Source organism: Momordica charantia (assembly GCF_013281855.1).
Source record: "Momordica charantia cultivar OHB3-1 chromosome 1 unlocalized genomic scaffold, Mcharantia_2.0 BLBB01000001.1, whole genome shotgun sequence".
Taxonomy (NCBI): Eukaryota; Viridiplantae; Streptophyta; class Magnoliopsida; order Cucurbitales; family Cucurbitaceae; genus Momordica; species Momordica charantia.
Genome location: NW_028275157.1, coordinates 7,072,001 through 7,090,695, shown reverse-complemented (window position 1 = coordinate 7,090,695; position 18,695 = coordinate 7,072,001). Strand labels below are relative to the sequence as shown.

Here is an 18,695-nt window from a genome sequence, read left to right as displayed (position 1 = left end):
CCTCATAATAACCAACTTCACTCAACCCCTAGCCTGCGAGTTGGGTCTGAAAATATGCTTCTATTACACCCACATCTCATAAGAAAATAGTATGACTCAGACCAGCACACTCGCAACATTAAGAAACATTTATATAAACCACACAAACACGCCCACATCATAAGAAAGCATAATCACAATAATTCTATTTTAACGTGCATCATTTGTAAACATACATCATCCCACAACAATTCGTAGCAGTTTCGCAAGGAAAAATTCCACCATTATCACCAACGAATATCCAACACTACACCAAGTATACAGATTAACACAAGCATATCAAAATCAATATTAAACATCACAAAACAGCACATTAGAGACCAACTAGCACACATTAACGCACGCACACGCCCCTTGTCTACTTACTCACAACTGCGCCTCTAAGTTTTACGTCGATCTCACACCTAGGCACACAAAATCGACTTCGTATAGGTGTGGGTAACTTAGATCTAGCTCGCCAAGGTGTGGGTAGCCTAAATCGAGCTTCGAAAGGATGAAGGTCACCGCCAAACGTCCTAAAAAAACGCTGCTGTAACGCACGAATCCCACCGCTGGTTTTGTTACTCGAGTGGCTGCTTTTGCTCGATGCTGAGGGATCGTCGCCGTTCGTGGCCGCCGGAGTTACTGTTCGTCGGAGACGGCTGCCGGGGTTGCGTACGTCGCTGGAGGATGAGGTCGTAGCAGCAGGTCGTCGAGGTTGCCGTGGATCTGATCCGTTCGTCGTGCGCTGCCGCGAGGAACACTGCAGGGAACCGGTGCTGGCAGACCTGGGTCGTTGCAGATCGCCGGAGTTCGTGGAGAACACTGGGCCGTTCGCCGGAGAAGAAGACACGGGGGTGGCGGCTTGGCTACAACACCGCAGATCGACTAAAAGAGAGAGAGAGGTGATGATCGGGCGGCGAAACGGGCGGCAGACCACGGCGAGGAGCGGCGGCGGAAGGTCGCAGTGGACGGTTGTGCGTCGGCGATGTCGTCGGTTGCCGGAGGAAGAGAGGAAGAGAAGGGGTTGGCGGCTAGGGCAAGGGGAGGAAGAAAAAGATGGAAACCTAATGTGTTTTTTTTTCTTTTTATTAATTTTCTTTTCCTTTGTTTTAAAACCAAACTAACCCAATAAAGGCCCAACATGACCAAGCGCAAGAGAAAAAGAAACCCACCCCTACTTAAGATAAAACCAATCCCGCGAAACCTGATATGTACAAATTTAATTAAAGTTTAATTTAAAAATTAAATGAAAATCTCCTGATTTGAGACTAACTAACCTGAGGGACTCGGGGCGTTACACAGACTGCACAGACAGCGCCATGGCGCTATGCAGTAGCGCCATGGCGCTGCGGGACAACACACAGCGCCACGGCGCTGCACTGTAGCGCCGCGGTGCTGCCCTTAGGTGTCGAGGCGCTGTCCCGGGTGTTTTCGACGCGGTTTCGAGGCTCCGGTTCGCGGTTCAAAGACAGATGCCGTCAGTTTTCTTAGGGTGCCAAAAATCGTTCCAACTTTGCTATTTGATTATTTTATGCATTATGAATGTATATTTTAATTAAAATCATATAGCATATTGTATGCCATATAGTTTTAAAATCCCATCATAGGTTACATGCATAATATGTATGTTTGATATATAATATGTATGTATGGTCATGCATCATATAGTTATAAATGTTATAATGTATATATGCATGTTTTATTTTCATAATTAATATAAGTGTTGTATTAATTAGATGAGAATAAAGTTACATTGAGCATGACATTATTTTTGGGTAATATAATTGTTATATTAATGTATGCTTTCAATGCATTTTTATAGTTTTAATTTCTTATAATTTTATAAGAGTTATAAAATGTGGTAGATAGAAATTAAAATCTATAATAAAGAGTTGCATGCAAACATAAGGTCTAAGTTAATTAATTTTAAAGGGGTTTAAAATTAATTAGACCTTAGGTTATATCTTCTAATGTGATTAGGGGGTAGTCTTTTATTTTGTGTTAACTAGGTTTAAAATGAAATAACAAAAGACCAAATATAAAATGTTGTCTATAAGGGAACCCTGTCTAAGGAAGGTTCTGTCTAGGCTGAGGTATTTAAGCTGACCGTAATTGAACACCTCTACCTGGGAACCGACCTGGGGGTTGAATTAGTCAATATTTTATATATAAGCAATAATGTCGTTGGTCTATTAAAGTGTTTAACGAATTAAAACATTATTGTACAAATTCCGATATAATAGTTATATTGGGCCGACTAAAAATTCACTTAGTTAATTTCACTTAGCTGGGATTTATCTAAGTAATATACCCTAGTATTAGAATACTAAGTGGGAGCAAAAGAGAATATGTATTATACAGCGTATATATTTGATATACAAAGTATATATAACATACTTTACTCTCTCTTTCACGTTCTCCTTTAAATTCACGCTGTGAGTTCCATGCACGGCCTCGTGTCGCCTTGGGCGCGACCTCTCTACGGAAGGTGTTTGCATGGTTCAATATCTAGGTGAATGGAGATAGTGTTCATAGTAAGTGGGAGAAGGACGTGTGACAACACATCCTGCGGTCTCCGCCATTAGTTTGCACCGTGAGGTTTCATACATGACCTGCGTGTCGTCCTGGAGCGACCATCCCTACGGAGGGTTCATTGTATGGAAATCAAAACCAAGGCAAACTCCAGAAATGGATAGGAGTCACTTAGGTTTTGCTCCAATATTTTCCTTCCCTACGGTAGGATTATTGGGGTGGACCTCTGAGGTCCGAAAATGTTGGGTCACACTTACGAGGAGTTGTTAAGTTAGTTAGCAATTTCCTGACCAAATAAACGATGACTAAAATTTATAGGAATAAGAGTTATTCTGGTGTAAAATTTAGTTGAGAATGTCTCAATTCAGTGAAGGAGTACATGTCCGCCCTACGGTGGCTGTTGCTCTAAATCACTGAAGTATCGTTGCAAAACTATTTTGTTAGGGTGCTTAATTATTTTTGCTAAATTTTGATTGGGTTTAAAAGGCTAATGCATGAAACTAATATAGATTTGTTTTTACTTTCAGCATGTCTACTTCTATTATTGCACTCTTAGCCGCGCAAAGACTTAATGGCGAAAATTACAAACAATGGAAGTCAAACCTAAACACTATTCTCGTGATAGATGATCTTAGGTTCGTCTTGCAAAAGGATTGTCCTCAAGCTCCTGCGCTTAACGCCACTGTGGCGGTGTGCAACGCCTATGACGGGTGGATCAAGGCCAATGACAAGGCCAATGTCTACATCTTGGCGAGCATATCTGATGTGCTTGCCAAGAAGCACGAGGACACGATCACCGCTAAGGAGATCATGGACTCGCTGCAGAGCATGTTTGGACAACCGTCCTCACAGGCTCAACATGAAGCCCTTAAGTTCGTTTACAACTCCCACATGAAGGAGGGCTCCTCAGTGCGAGAACACGTTCTCAACCTGATGGTCCACTTCAACGTGGCTGAATCGAACAGGGCCGTCATAGACGAGCAGAGTCAGGTCAGCTTCATTCTGGAATCTCTTCCGAAGAGTTTTTTTACCATTCCGCAGCAATGCGGTTATGAATAAGCTGGAGTACACTCTTACCACACTCCTAAACGAGCTGCAGACCTACCAGTCTCTTATGAAATGTAAGGGACAAGAAGGGGAGGCAAATGTTGCCACCTTAAAGAGGTTCAACAGAGGATCGTCCTCTGGAACCATGTTTGCGCCCTCTTCTTCTGGAAGTAAGACTTTTAAGAAGAAGAAGGCTGCTGGTAAGGGGTCAAAACATGACTCAGTTGCTGCTGCCCAGAAAAGCATGGTCAAGGTTGCAGAGAAAGGAAAGTGTTTCCACTGTAATATGGACGGGCATTGGAAGCGCAACTGCCCAAAGTACTTGGCCGAGAAGAAGAAAGCCAACGAAGGTAAATATGATTTACTTGTATTGGAAACATGTTTAGTGGAGAATGATGACTTCGCCTGGATACTGGATTCAGGAGCCACTAATCACGTTTGTTCTTCATTTCAGGGAATTAGTTCCTGGAGGCAGCTTGACGCCGGAGTGACGACTCTCAAGCTCGGAACGGGAGAGGTCGTCTCAGCTGTGGTATTAGGGCAGCTCAAGTTGTTTACAAACAAGAATATGTATATATTATTAGATAATGTGTACGTTGTTCCTAAAATTAAAAGGAACTTAATTTCAATTTATTGTTTGTTAGAACATATGTATTCAATTTCTTTTCATATGAATGAAGCGTTCATTTTGAGAAAAGGTGTTAATATTTGTTCTGCTTTGCTTGAAAACAACTTGTATGTGCTAAGACCAACCATAACTAAAGCAGTTTTAAATACCGAGTTGTTTAAAAATGCTAGAACTCAAAATAAAAGGCAAAAAGTTTCTCAAAAGGAAGATACCTATCTTTGGCACTTAAGATTAGGTCACATTAATCTCAATAGGATTGGGAGGTTGGTTAAGAATGGCATTCTAAGTGAGTTAGAAGACGATTTTTTTACCACCATGTGAGTCTTGTCTTGAAGGCAAGATGACTAAAAGACCTTTTACTGGAAAAGGTTATAGAGCCAAAGATCCCTTGGAACTTATACATTCAGACCTTTGTGGTCCGATGAATGTTAGAGCTCAAGGAGGGTATGAATACTTCATCTCTTTTATCGATGATTATTCAAGGTATGGTTATTTATACCTAATGCAACATAAGTCTGAAGCCCTTGAAAACTTCAAGGAGTACAAGACTGAAGTTGAAAATCAATTAGGTAAAACCATTAAAACACTTCGATCAGATCGGGGTGGAGAGTATATGGACTTGAGATTCCAGGACTATATGATAGAACATGGAATCACGTCCCAACTCTCAGCCCCTGGTACACCTCAACAAAACGGTGTATCAGAGAGGAGAAACAGAACCCTGTTGGACATGGTTCGATCAATGATGAGCTATGCTCAGTTGCCTAACTCATTTTGGGGTTATGCAGTGGAGACTGCAGTTTATATTTGGAACGTAGTTCCATCAAAGAGTGTTTCTGGAACACCCTTTGAGCTGTGGAAGGACCACTTTTGCATTTGGGATGCCCGACACACGTGCTCATGACTAACCCGAAGAAACTGGAACCTCGTTCAAAAGTATGCCTATTCGTAGGTTACCCTAAAGAGACGAGAGGTGGTCTCTTCTTCGATCATAAAGAAAACAGAGTGTTTGTATCGACAAATGCTACTTTCTTAGAAAAAGGTCATGTTCGAGATCATAAACCACGAAGTAAGGTAGTAATTAACGAGATTTCCGAAGAGGCTACAAACACGTCAACAAGAGTTGTTGATCAAACTGGCACTACAACAAGAGTTGTTGATGAAGTCAGCACATCGCGTCAGTCACATCCACCTCAAGTGTTGACGGTGCCTTGACGTAGTGGGAGGATTGTGTCACAACCTGACCGCTACGTGGGTTTAACTGAAACTCAAGTTGTCATACCTAATGACGGCATCGAGGATCCATTGACCTATAAGAAAGCAATGGAAGATACTGACAAGGACAAATGGGTCAAAGCAATGGACCTGGAAATGGAGTCGATGTACTTCAATTCCGTTTGGGAACTTGTAGATCAACCTGACGGGGTAAAACCCATAGGGTGCAAATGGATCTAGAAGCGAAAACGAGACACCGAAGGAAAGGTACAGACCTATAAGGCGAGACTTGTGGCAAAAGGCTACACACAAAGGGAAGGGGTGAACTATGAAGAAACCTTCTCCCCTGTTGCTATGCTTAAGTCTATTAGAATACTTTTGTCCATTGCCACATATTATGACTATGAGATATGGCAAATGGACGTCAAGACTGCTTTTCTGAATGGCAATCTTGAAGAAAGTATTTATATGTCTCAACCCGAAGGGTTCATAGAACAAGGTCAAGAGCAAAAAGTTTGCAAGCTTAAACGGTCCATATATGGACTCAAACAAGCATCTCGATCTTGGAACATAAGGTTCGATACTGCGATCAAATCTTATGGTTTTGACCAAAACGTTGATGAGCCTTGTGTATACAAGAAGATCGTCAACAACACCGTAGCCTTCTTAGTGTTGTATGTGGATGATATCCTACTCATTGAGAATGATGTAGGATACCTCACTGACATAAAAAAGTGGCTAGCGACTGAGTTCCAAATGAAAGATTTGGGAGAAGCTCAATATGTTCTTGGCATCCAAATTCTAAGGGATCGCAAGAACAGAACGTTAGCCCTGTCTCAAGCAACTTATATCGACAAGATGCTTGTTCGATATTCGATGCAGAATTTCAAGAAAGGTTTGTTACCCTTCAGGCATGGAATTCATCTATCTAAGGAACAATGTCCTAAGACACCTCAAGAAGTTGAGAATATGAGACGTATACCCTATGCTTCAGCAGTGGGCAACCTGATGTACCCTATGCTGTGCACGAGGCCTGGCATTTTCTTTGCGGTAGGGATGGTCAGTAGGTACCAATCTAACCCAGGATATGATCACTAGACTGCTCTTAAGGGAATCCTCAAGTATCTTAGGAGAACGAGGGACTACAAGCTCATGTATGGCGCTAAGGATTTGATCCTTACAGGATACACTGACACTGACTTCCAAACAAACAAGGATTCAAGGAAATCCACGTCGGGGTCAGTATTCACTCTTAACGGAGGAGCGGTAGTTTGGCGAAGCATCAAACAAGGATGCATCGCCGACTCCACGATGGAGGCTGAGTATGTTGCAGCTTGTGAAGCAGCAAAAGAGGCGGTTTGGCTTAGAAAGTTCTTGACAGATTTGGATGTCGTTCCAAAAATGAACTTGCTCATCACACTTTATTGTGATAACAGTAGTGCTGTGGCAAATTCTAAAGAATCTCGAAGCCATAAGAGAGGCAAACACATGGAAAGGAAGTACCACCTTATACCGGAGATAGTGCAGCGAGGAGATGTGATTGTCACGAAGATCGCTACAGAGCACAATATTGCTGATCCTTTTACAAAGGCACTCACGATTAAAGTGTTTGAGGGCCATCTAGAAAGTCTAGGTTTACGAGCTTTGTACAGTTAGTCTAGGGCAAGTGGGAGAAATGTAATTGGGTATAGTGTATGCCCTAGTTTATTGTATTTTCCCTTTGCTTTATGATAATGTACACCCCACTAGACTTTAGTTCAAGTGGGAGTTTGTTGGGTGTGTTGCCCTAAACTCATAGTTTGTATTTTGTAAAAACAAATGTCTATTTAATAAAGTTTTATTCAATAAATTTGTTGTTGAATCATAGCTTTGCATTGTCCAAAATCCAATAAACTAAAAATCCAAGGTTATTTTTGATGTAATCGGGACAGTATATATACTGGGTATATAGTTGATATACGGGGTATATATTTGATATACCCCTGATATAATGAATGGATAATGTCCCGTGAATAACCTAAAAGGTCTATAGTATATGGATAAGGCTGGGTATCTTATCCTGGCAACACTATGGATACGGCCCGCTCTGTAAAGGTTACAGATAACTCGATCCAGCTCGTTCGTGTGGAGACATGCGAGTGGGGGTATCCTATACAATGAGTTTGTATAAGACCGACCGCGAAATAGGCAATCTTTAGATGTAACACCGTTAACTAATGGATTGTCATTTCTTAGGATGACCAGGCAACTCATTCTCAATCCTGAGTGAGTTATGGACTCTTGCCTGTGAGGGCTCGTTCTTTGATCTGTATGGGTGAGAGTGGCCCGAGTCGCCGACTCAACATTCGTACCATTTTGGGGACGAGGCAGAGTGGGGAGCTGGGAACATAACTTCACAAGATGGAATTCACTCCTTCCCGACTTTAGGGAAGTAGGTGAGTGTTCCCTTAAATGCTGACTCCAAGACTTGAACAAGGGGCCCGACCCTCTCATTGGCCGAGAGGGACTTCCGGTTATTGGTTGGACCATAATCGGGTTGTTCATTAGAGGAGCAGTGGTGTTTAAGGAGTAAGATGTAACTCAAGGGTAAAACGGTAATTCGACCCAACTTGAGTTACGAACACTCGTGAAGGATTGACTCGTCATTAATGGTCGTATATCCATGGACACGAAAACATTCTGTAGTGAAAAGGGTGCAACTGCGGGTCTTTAGTGGAATGACCTGTAGTTAACAAATCTAGATTAACTCGGTTAATGAGTTTGACTGATTAATCTTGCATCGTTGGAGCTTCGGATCTATAGGTCTATTAGGTTCCCTTGCTAGCTCATAACGGGTAAAACGAGGATCAAAGTTTTGGAAGAATTTGAATTGTTCAAATTACTTAAGGGATTATATGTATATTGATACATTATAATATATAGTTAATTGTAAATTAAAACTATATATTATGAGAGATATTATTTGAATGAGATTCAAATAAAATTAATATGAATGAGATTCATATTAAAACTATAGGTTAAAAATAATGTGCATAAGATATACATTAAAAACTATAGGTTATACGAGAAAAATATTTTAGAATATGATTCTAATTTTATAATAAATAATTAAGTGTTAATTATTTATGTATATATATATTTATTAATTATTAATTGGATTAATAATTAATTAGATTAAGTAATTATATATATATTAAATATTATATCTATATATATTAATATATATATTTTTTAATTATTATTATATATATATATTAATATTAATATTGATAATATTATTAATATTAACTCCCCTGCAAAATTGCAAGGGAGTGGGAGGTGTTGTGACGTGGGGAATTCCCCACATCACCCTTCTTCTTCTCCAAGTGTTGGAGAAGTTGAAGAAGAAGGTTACACACAGAACAAAAAGAAAAAGGATCTCCCAACTATTTCTCTCAAAATTCTCTCAATTTCTCCCTCTCTTCGACCAAGGTGCTACCATAAGCACGATCCCGAGACCCAAGAGGATAGCGAGGAAGATCCAGTGGTGGTGTTCGAGGGGAATTCACTGAAGAAACTTTCTTCAAAGGTTTGGAATTTTCTCTGTATTTTTCTTCTGTAAAATTCGATTTTGTATCCCGAAAATCAGCAACGAAAATCTGTTTCCGCTCTGGGATACACATCCTTTCACACGTTCAAACTTTATAGTTGCTTCAGGTTGGATGGGGCATTCATATCGAGGATGGCTCGAATCATCTCGGGGTTCGCTTTTATTTTTGCTGATGGATTATGAAACCCAGGAGCTTACCAAATTTAACCCCAAAGTTGCATTTCACTGGGTTGAGTTTCATACCATTACTACGCATGACTTGGAAGGCTTTGGATAAGTCATCCTCCTGCTGCTCGACGGTTCGACTTTTGACGAGCATGTCGTCAACATACACCTCCATGTTCCTCCCAATTTGAGAGGCGAACATTTTGATCACCGTCTTTTGGTAGGTCGCCCCAGCATTCTTTAGCCCAAATAGCATGACCCTGTAGCATAAAAAGCCATGTGCAGTGATGAGCGAGTCGTGTTCCTCGTCTATATGATGCATCTTGATCTGGTTGTATCTCGCGTACATGTCCATAAATGTCAGCAGCTCATGTACGGTGGTAGCATTCACTAGTTGGTCGATTCACGGTAAGGAGAAGCTATATTTGGGACAGGCTTTGTTCATGTTGGTAAAGTCAACACACATTCGCCACTTCCCGTTGGCCTTTTTTACTAAAACAACGTTGGACAGCCCGTCCGGGTACTGAAATTCGTAGATGAAGCCAGCTTTGAACAGCTTGTCGACCTCTTCTGCCGTGGCGGGGTTATGAGGGACGTCTTCTCGATCGTTCTCTTTGACGAACCTCCGACGATGCACGTAAAATCTTCATCTCTTCGACGACTCACGGATCTACTAATTGGCTCTCCCTTTTCCGACGCATGACTCCTTCAACAGCGGCTGAATAAAGATCTGGAGCCCAACCATAAAAAAGGTTTATTTTACTACACGATTTGAAATTGATAGAGTTTTCTTCTTGGGCTTGCGTTTTGTGATTTTCGAAGCATTTGGGTTTTGATTTTTTTCATCTTTTTGGATTTTGGTTTTGCATTTTTGCGTGTTTTTTTTAAAGATTTGTATTTGGATCTGTAGGTTTTCGAAGGAAGAGGATAGGAGAGAAGACGAATTTGAGGTCCGCTTGGCTCTTGTTCTCTGCCTCCCCCGGTATGACTTCCATTCCTTAATTTGTTCATCCCATGCTTTATTCTCTTGTTCCTCCTTTGTTTCCTTCTTTTTACCTCTTCATGTACCTACTGAATTGGAAAATCAATCGTTCTTATTAATCTATCACAATTTAGCTTAATATTTGTATGATTGCTTAATTCGGTACCCTTTACCGCTCATATTTGGAGTCTTCTATTGTTTATTTATTTAAATCATTCAATATCTAAAAACTTAACTGAGTTTCCACATATTTAATAATATCTATTTTAAATTAGAACTAAACTCAAAAGCGCAAAATCAAGAACTTCAAAGTTAGTGTATTGGATAGTTGCTAAATTCTAAACATGGAGTATTGGGGTGGGGCTGTGGTTGAAGAGTCTTTCACGTGCTTGACATAAAAAATTGGTCCCTGAAGCTGCTTGTCTTTCAGGTGCATGACATAAAAAGTTGGCCCCTGAAGCTACTTCTACGGGCTTCTTGATATCATGAAAACCTACAATCTGATAATCCCAGCTCCCATCTTGGTAACCTTCATTTAGGAACAACTCTATGTGTCTTGCATCCAACGTATGCATTATTCCTACATAATAATAATATTAGCAGTATCAGCGAGAGCCAACAAGTTGTCCACCAAATATTCATCATGCAATGATTATTTAAGTAAATTGTTCTCCTTACCATGTTTATATATTAACGAATGATTGGGGTATGTGATGAGTACCATTCGTATTTCAAAGTAGTATTGGGTTTAATTTTCAATGAAATTTGGAAGTGAATAAACCTAGCTATGAATCTCCAATTTCTTTTAAGCTCTTGCAACAATTGAAATTCTGTCTCATACTCATATTTATCTTTCTATATGTTTCCTTCTTAAAGCACTTTTTGCATTTGAGATATCTAACACATTTTGAAGTAGTGCGTGTGTTTAAAAATCAATGGTCTTACATTATGAGATGAAAGTTATAGTTTGGATTTATCTATTTCATTAGAATAAGGAATATGACCATTAGTTGGGGCTTTCTTGGTTTTTTTTCCTCTTCGTAATTCAATTTTTTTGGGTTGAAAGGGTGGTGGAGTGGAATATTTGGTTATGGATTGTGAATTATCACATTAGTTGGACTGGATTTTCTGTTGTTCCTATGCTATCTCTTGCATGAAAAAACAAGTTTAAACTCTCGAGAAATGATATTTCTACAATCATTTTACCCAAATAACCTACATTAGCCGAGCTAATTGTTTAATTTATATACACATCAAATACTTTATTAAAGTAATGCTAAATGCTATTAAAGTTACATTATGAAATCTTTATAATAGGGTTTGTTTTATCAAGTTAAACTGCCTACATATTTGATGTGTTTGCGAGATGGCAAAAATATTGCTAGGCAGAGTTGTACGCTTTTTAAACTCAGTTTCACCTTTGACAAATAATAAAGAGTTGATGGAGATTATGTCTTTGGTATAGCCCTTCCTATCCTGTTAGAGTTTTTCAAGCTTTTAGCCTCTATATCGATTTTTCACTCTTATTTATGCAATTTAAAAAAATATATATGAATGCCTATTTTTAAATGAAAGGAGAAATTGAAGATACAAGCATTAAAGCTTTATGCTTAAGGAAAATGGTAACCTTCCATTTGGCTTTAATGGCATCTCTAGTATAACATATGCAAAACTATTCCCACAATCCAGATGCTCTTAAATTCTTTATGATTTTGTTTGACACTACTCGATATGGTAAGCTTCAAAATATATAGACCATGTTATTTTTTCATTATTTGTTATTTTTTCTTCTTTGGAAGTTAGATTGAGCAGAAAACTCTCTTTTCTAACTCTGGCACAAAACATTAGTATCACTCAATTCATAAATGGAAGTTTATCGTCGCACCAAAGGCGTCTAAAATGTGACAAGGTATAATATTTAAGTAATTTCTCTCATTCTTACTTTTGTTTTAGGTTGTTCGTGCTTTATTAGAAAACTAGAAGGACGAGATTAAGGTTCATCTTATTTATGCCAACATTGCATACGAAGATCATATTCTTTTGGAGGTATTTTAATTTTTATAAACTTTATATCACTTTTTTATTTGGTATTGTTCTTCCATTTTAGTTTCTTCATTGTTGAGTTTTTGCTTGTGATGTACCATGATCATAAGTTTGTGAAGCTTGGAAGAAATAGCTTTACTTTTTGATGATCGTACACTTTGCTATGACAATAATCCTTATTTCAACTCAAACACATTTGATTAAGTACTTAATTTCATGCAATCTCCATTGTTTGGTGTAATTATTATAACTTTTCACTCTTGTTGTATGGTGAATACACTTTGATTTTAACGGAACAAAAGTTATGTTATTCCCTTGTATTTTCATGAGGAAGTGCTTGAAAGAGGTATACATCTTTTCTCATTTTTGCCTTAAAACTATATCTTTTTAAAATATGAAAGCAATTGTATGTATTTGAATATTTGGGACAAAATTTCTTGTGTCTATCAGCTAGTTATTAAATCACTATGTGAAATTAGGCCATATGTTTGGTATTAGAATAAAAGGGAAGGGTCTTTTATAGAATGATATACCAAATATCATTTCCCCTATCTCATTCTCCATTTCAAACACTTTAAAATAGGTTTCATGACTTGGGCCTCAAACCTTCATCTCCAAACCTAATTCTCTAGTTTTAGTTGATTTTCTAGTTAGTTGTTATGTACACTAATTAAGTAATTAAACATTGTATTCTTGTAGCAATTTTGTCTGGAAGAACGTTTGATAAAATATTAGATTCATTTGAACATGTATGAGTGTTCAAAGTATCAAATTCATAATAGCTTAGAATTTTTGGTTATATTTTTTTATCAAAAAAATTTTTGTTTATATTAATCCGTTGAGTTTGGTTTTTTTTTTTTTATAATTTGTAGAGCTACCGATGAATACTTGCGAGGTGCGGATCTTTGTCAAACAAGTGAAAGGTAGGTCAGATGGGGTGGCTAAAATCTTATGTTCGTGCAAGATATGTAGGAACATGAATCACCAAACTTTTGATATTGTGTATGAACATTTAGTTATTAAAGGTATGGATTTGACTTATAAGATTTGGTATCATCGTGGTGAATAATTGCCTTCAATTGGATACCGAAATTTGTTTAGTGCAGTGAGAGTGAGTGAGTGAGATGCCAACAGTTTCTGAAAACCCAAATCATGAAAATGATACGGATAACCTGCCCATGACTCCTCTCACACACAACCATGAAGAAGGGGAAACTTCTGTTCTTCATCCCGACCCTAACAAGCTGACAAAACTCTAAAAGGCCTCCACCTAACGTTCTAGATTCTCCTTATACACGTACAAGCTAAGAGGAGTACTTTGTAGGTTAACACCAATCGAAGAGGTTCATATAATACAACAGAAGAAAATGCAGAAGAGTTTGACCTTCTTATCAAATAACTAGAACCCAAAAGAAGAAGAGGTCCTACAAAAATGAAAATAATTGTTGTTAAGCCACAATCGAAGCTGAACATAAGCTTTAATCAATATGGACAACCTGTTGGTGATGCATTTGTTGGGTTAGCCTCATTTGTAGAGATAGTTAGTGCCAATAAATCTTGAAACATGGAAGAAACTTTCAACGAGGCAAAGAAATATTTTATGGGATTCTATTCAGGTATATACGAAAATAATTATGCATTTCATTAACAATGAAAATCTTTAAGTTCTTTTGTAATTAACTAAGAAACTCTTTTCATAACTATATTATTCAGGCACGATATAACGTTCAAGGCACGATATAACGTTCATGAAGATTGACATAAGAAAAAAAACAACTTCCACACACTTGTAGTTGCAAAGGATATGATCGACTGGCTGAATAGATGATATTGAGTTATATAATTCTGATAATTAGTATTATATACGATATAACAAAATAACATTCTATTATTTACCCATATAGAAAAATAGCTCTTCTACTCCAACTACACTTACGCGAGTACTGGTGTTGACAAAAGCACATGACACAAGTATATAGAGTTTGTTGTTTAGGCTACTTGTGCATAACTTTTGTGTATATAGAGTTGATCTCTATTATTGGGTGTTTCAGTTCGTTTTATCTATGTGTTTTGTGGGTATATTTATTTTAAAATGATGGTTGGAGTTGTATTACTAATTTTTTAAAGCTAATATATTTAGTCTCGTGGATGTTTTGTAACGTAATTGTTTGGGATTTTGGATTCAAATTAAATGAGAGCGCAAGTGTACACCCGTCACAAGTAGTAAAACGGAACGAGTATTCCGAGTATCGATCCTCATGGACAAATGAAGTCTTTTTATAGGAAATGTTAATGATCGGTGACTTTGTAATTGAATTTGGGGTGACAATTAATAAGGATAATGTTGGTTTTGATATTTAAAAACTCAATGCGATAAACCCAGCCCAGTTACTTCAAATTAGCTAAAAATACACAAACTTTTTCCAACTAGGCGCCAGGCGCCTCTCGTAAATTTTCTTCGGTTTACTTCGTCATCTTCTTATGTCTAAGTAATTTTGAAGGTTTAAGTCCATTCCTAATATGTCTATTAGAAAAAAAGAACTTAATTTAGTAAAAACCAACCGTAACCTTAGGTCGAGGTCCTATGTCTTGGCTACCCGAGCAAAATCTTTATGTCTAAAGTATTCCTCTCTAAAGTTAAATCAGTAAAGTTGTGAAAACGTATCAACGTTTTCAGTATTGATGCTTGGTTAAAACATTAATTGGCCAAATGAAGTTTCAACTTATAGAAACAACTTTAAGTGATAAAAGAGGAGAAAAACGCCTTTTGCCTTGTTGGATTTTAAAAACTTTAACTAACTATCCATAACCGGGCTTGGGAAAAATAAATTTAGCTCATGACGATAAAGGAAAAACAGAATTTAATGTTCATGGAAGTAGACGACATAATTAAAGGATGAGTAGAATTAAAACAAGCTGGAAATTATGGAGTTGTAACCCGAATGACCCTAACCCGTTCTCTTTCAAGATTGGGGAGCAGTACTCGGTCGATTCCTCAAGGTTGAGTGATTACAACTTCGTAATGAGAGAGAGGGAAAGAAATGAATATCAAGAACTTGCTGGAATTTTAATTAAATAAAATCAAACTTACAATTCTAGAATAACAAGTTGGAAATAAAGGGTGAACTTGAAATAAGCAAGGCCTTTTTCTTTTCTATTGCAATTTCTGGATTATTATATGATATGATATGATGATTTTTAAACTTTCCATATATATAGAAATAGAAACAGATAGACTAGAAACGACATCTCTTATCTCAATGACACCACAGAGATATTAAATGAATGGAATTTGGATATGGATGGAATATAATGAAATAGAGCCACTTTGAGGTTCTCTATGAAATGAGGCATGGAACGGAGCCACTACGAAGAAGTTCCGGGAGTTACGAAGGAAACCTCGAGCTCATATTGGTCATGGGTTGAGAACGAGAATTGAAAACAATAAAAACTCAAAAACTAAAAGAGAAAACATAAATAAGCCGAGAAGTAAATGTCTAAAGCTGAAATGATCACTCCGGGATGATGAATGAAGAGAATGAGTTGCTGAATTTATAGGGACTTCAAGGTGGTTAGGAGGTTGAGAGCTTTGTGGAGAGCCATCCATTTCAAACACCTTTTGGTTGGGTAGTTGATGAATTGGCAATCTTTAATGTATGGAAGACACGTGGCAGAGCTTTGGAAGGCTTCAAATCACACCAAAACGTGTGTTTTACATTAAGGGCAATCTCGGGATTAGGGAAGGCACCAGGCGCCTAGCTCGAAATTTTCTGCACAAAAGTGTAATTTTCGTTAGAAATCAACTCTAAATAATGTAAAAACGTCCTATGTGCATGTATAACCCAAGATAACTTAAGATGAAAGGTTTTGGATACTATACCAAGCTTAAATCACGGTTTTGGAGTTTAAAACGTTAGAAAACAGCACACATTTAACTTCTTTTTACCCTTATGAATAAGGGAAATCAATAATGTTAGAAGTGCATGGAACAAAATGCTAGTCATGAAGGGATGAGTAATGACACTAATGTGGTTGATGATGAAATCATTAAAGATTGGGTCTTGATCGTGGTTATGTAAGAGGATTTGGACATAGAGTAACAAAATCAAAGTTGTTTTGTGTAACTCAAAAAAGATAAAACCATTGGATCTCTTCAAGAACCAATGCAATCGCATGAAGTCGGATATGAATGTGTTGAAGCTTTTGGTATCTTCCTCACTCTCAGATAAGGTAAAATTATCTAAAATTATTTGTTTAATTTAAATTATTATGTTACACCATTATTTATATACTTCGTACATATTGGTCAAGTCAAGCGAACAAAATTCCAATTATACTGCAAATGTACCAACATCAGCATATGTTCTAGCTGCAAACTTAGATTCTCCACCAGTTAGTCTATCTCTCGCACTATGTGTTAAGTTTGTATTGAATTAGTATTTAAATTTACTAGTTAGATTCACGTGCCTTGCATGTGGATTTAAAATTTTCAAATATAATTTTTTATAATAAATTTTAAATTTAAATTAGTGTATTTTTATTGATGCTTAAATATTAAATATATGACATGATTTTTTTTAATTTAGTGCATTTTTTTGTGAATCTGCTTATTTTAAAAAATATATATATATTTCTATTATACTTCAAAAAATTTAATAATATTTTTATTTAAAAATGTTGGAACTAAAATTGTCTAATTTAGCGTTAAAATTTATAATAATAATAATAATAATAAGTCTTGTATAACATGTCGTCCCTGGACTCAAATTCAAACAAAAACTTACTTGTGTTTCACCATAAAAATTTCTAATATAGTTAAGACCAAGGAAAACAGGAATCAAGAGCACTTAGAATATGCTCATGATAAATAAATTATGAGTCAAAACTAACCACATAAGTTTAGAAACATATGCAAGTATAATTAATAAAAAAAATATGGAGTTCAAAAGTAGTTAAGATCAAAAAGAAATTAAGAGATAGACATCCTTTTAATGTTTATGTCTTTTTTATCATCTCCCATTTTTTATATAGTTATATCTCTCTAGGAAAATTGAGAAAGAAAGAGCATATGGAATCATATCCCCTATATCTAACACTAAATCTATGTATTAATCAAAAGATCTTCATGAATTTTCGAACTTTTCCTTTTTTTAGCCATCAAGAGCATTCAGAAAATGATCACGGTACATAAAATATTTATCAAAACTATACACATCAAATAGAGAGATATTAAGATAGATACCAACATTAAATATAGTTTTATACTATACATCTTCATCGACTAAAAAAAGTTTTTGGATTCGCAAATCTTTGATATAGTTTAACGTTCCTCACAAAGAACAAAACTCTCGAAGAGGAACAGGTCACCAATCGCCCGAGTCGTTGTAGCAAACCCTCCTTTTACTCAATGGATAGTGTTTATCCTCTTTCAAGAGAAAAAATAATAAATGAGATAGGAATGGTTTGAATTCTCTGATAAAAGAAAAAACATTCATAGACATTTTGTGGAAAGAAAAAAATACATTATATGTCCAATACTTCCTTTTCTTTCATTATATAAATGGTTTGTAATCACATCATATGTTTATGCAAGGATATGCACAACAGTGTATTTCAGATTGCAGCTCGAACTCGGCCTCCGGACCGATCTGAATACTTGGGCGGACCTGCACAAAAAGGTGAGCACTCCGACGATCAAGTCAGTATAGGTCGGATTCCCAGTTTAGTTCGAGGTCAGAAAAATCATCGTACCTGATCGTGGAGTGAGGTCCTCTACTTATGAGTGGTAGTCCCGCTAATCTCCCGACGGTTACACCCGGTAATCTCGGGACCGTCGGTTACACCCGGTAATCTCGGGATCGTCGGTTACACCCGGTAATCTCGGGGCCGACGGTTACACCCGATAATCACGCCGCTGACAGTAGCTCACCTCGGCCCCCACCGAGCTTCCCGGTAGATCGGACCTCGGCCAGGTTCACCTCGGCCCTCATACTTAGCATCTGTCAATGCTAGTGGTGGTGATCTCGGCGGTCCGAGCTGGGCATGACTCATGAGTCATCTTGGAGCACCAATAGGGGTCCTCCACGTGTCCAGGGTATTCTCTTCCCCAAACATTGGCCGCCTCTCTGTCTGGTCCGATCTCGACCTAGCATAGAAGTTCATTCGACTTGCTTTGGACATGTGGTGACTTCTTATTCGTGGGAAAATATAACTGTTGCGGTGGATTTATCGTCGGAATATTCAAATATTCCGACGATTCGGATTTTCGGGAGGATCCTAGCCGCTCGTTGATCACATGTACGGTGGGGAAATTTTTCCAACGAGCTATAAATAGCCCCAATCCTTCAGGTCATACCTTACGTTTCCTGAATTTTTGGAGTTCGATCTGAAGGCAGCTCGAACCCTTGGTAGGTCGGTCTCTTCCCTCGCTTTCTCTTTCGAACGTAGTTGCCATGTCGTCCTCTTTTAGCAGC

General features: G+C 37.6%; 1 long non-coding RNA gene across 1 annotated transcript; it reads left to right on the top strand.

Moving 5' to 3' along the window:
• The first annotated feature begins 9,170 nt into the window (after positions 1–9,170).
• LOC148213198 (uncharacterized) lies at positions 9,171–13,266 on the top strand. Its single transcript, XR_015791630.1, has 4 exons — positions 9,171–9,949; positions 10,108–10,179; positions 12,133–12,225; positions 13,095–13,266. It is a non-coding gene; the product is annotated as an uncharacterized LOC148213198 (long non-coding RNA).
• Positions 13,267–18,695: the final 5,429 nt, after the last annotated feature.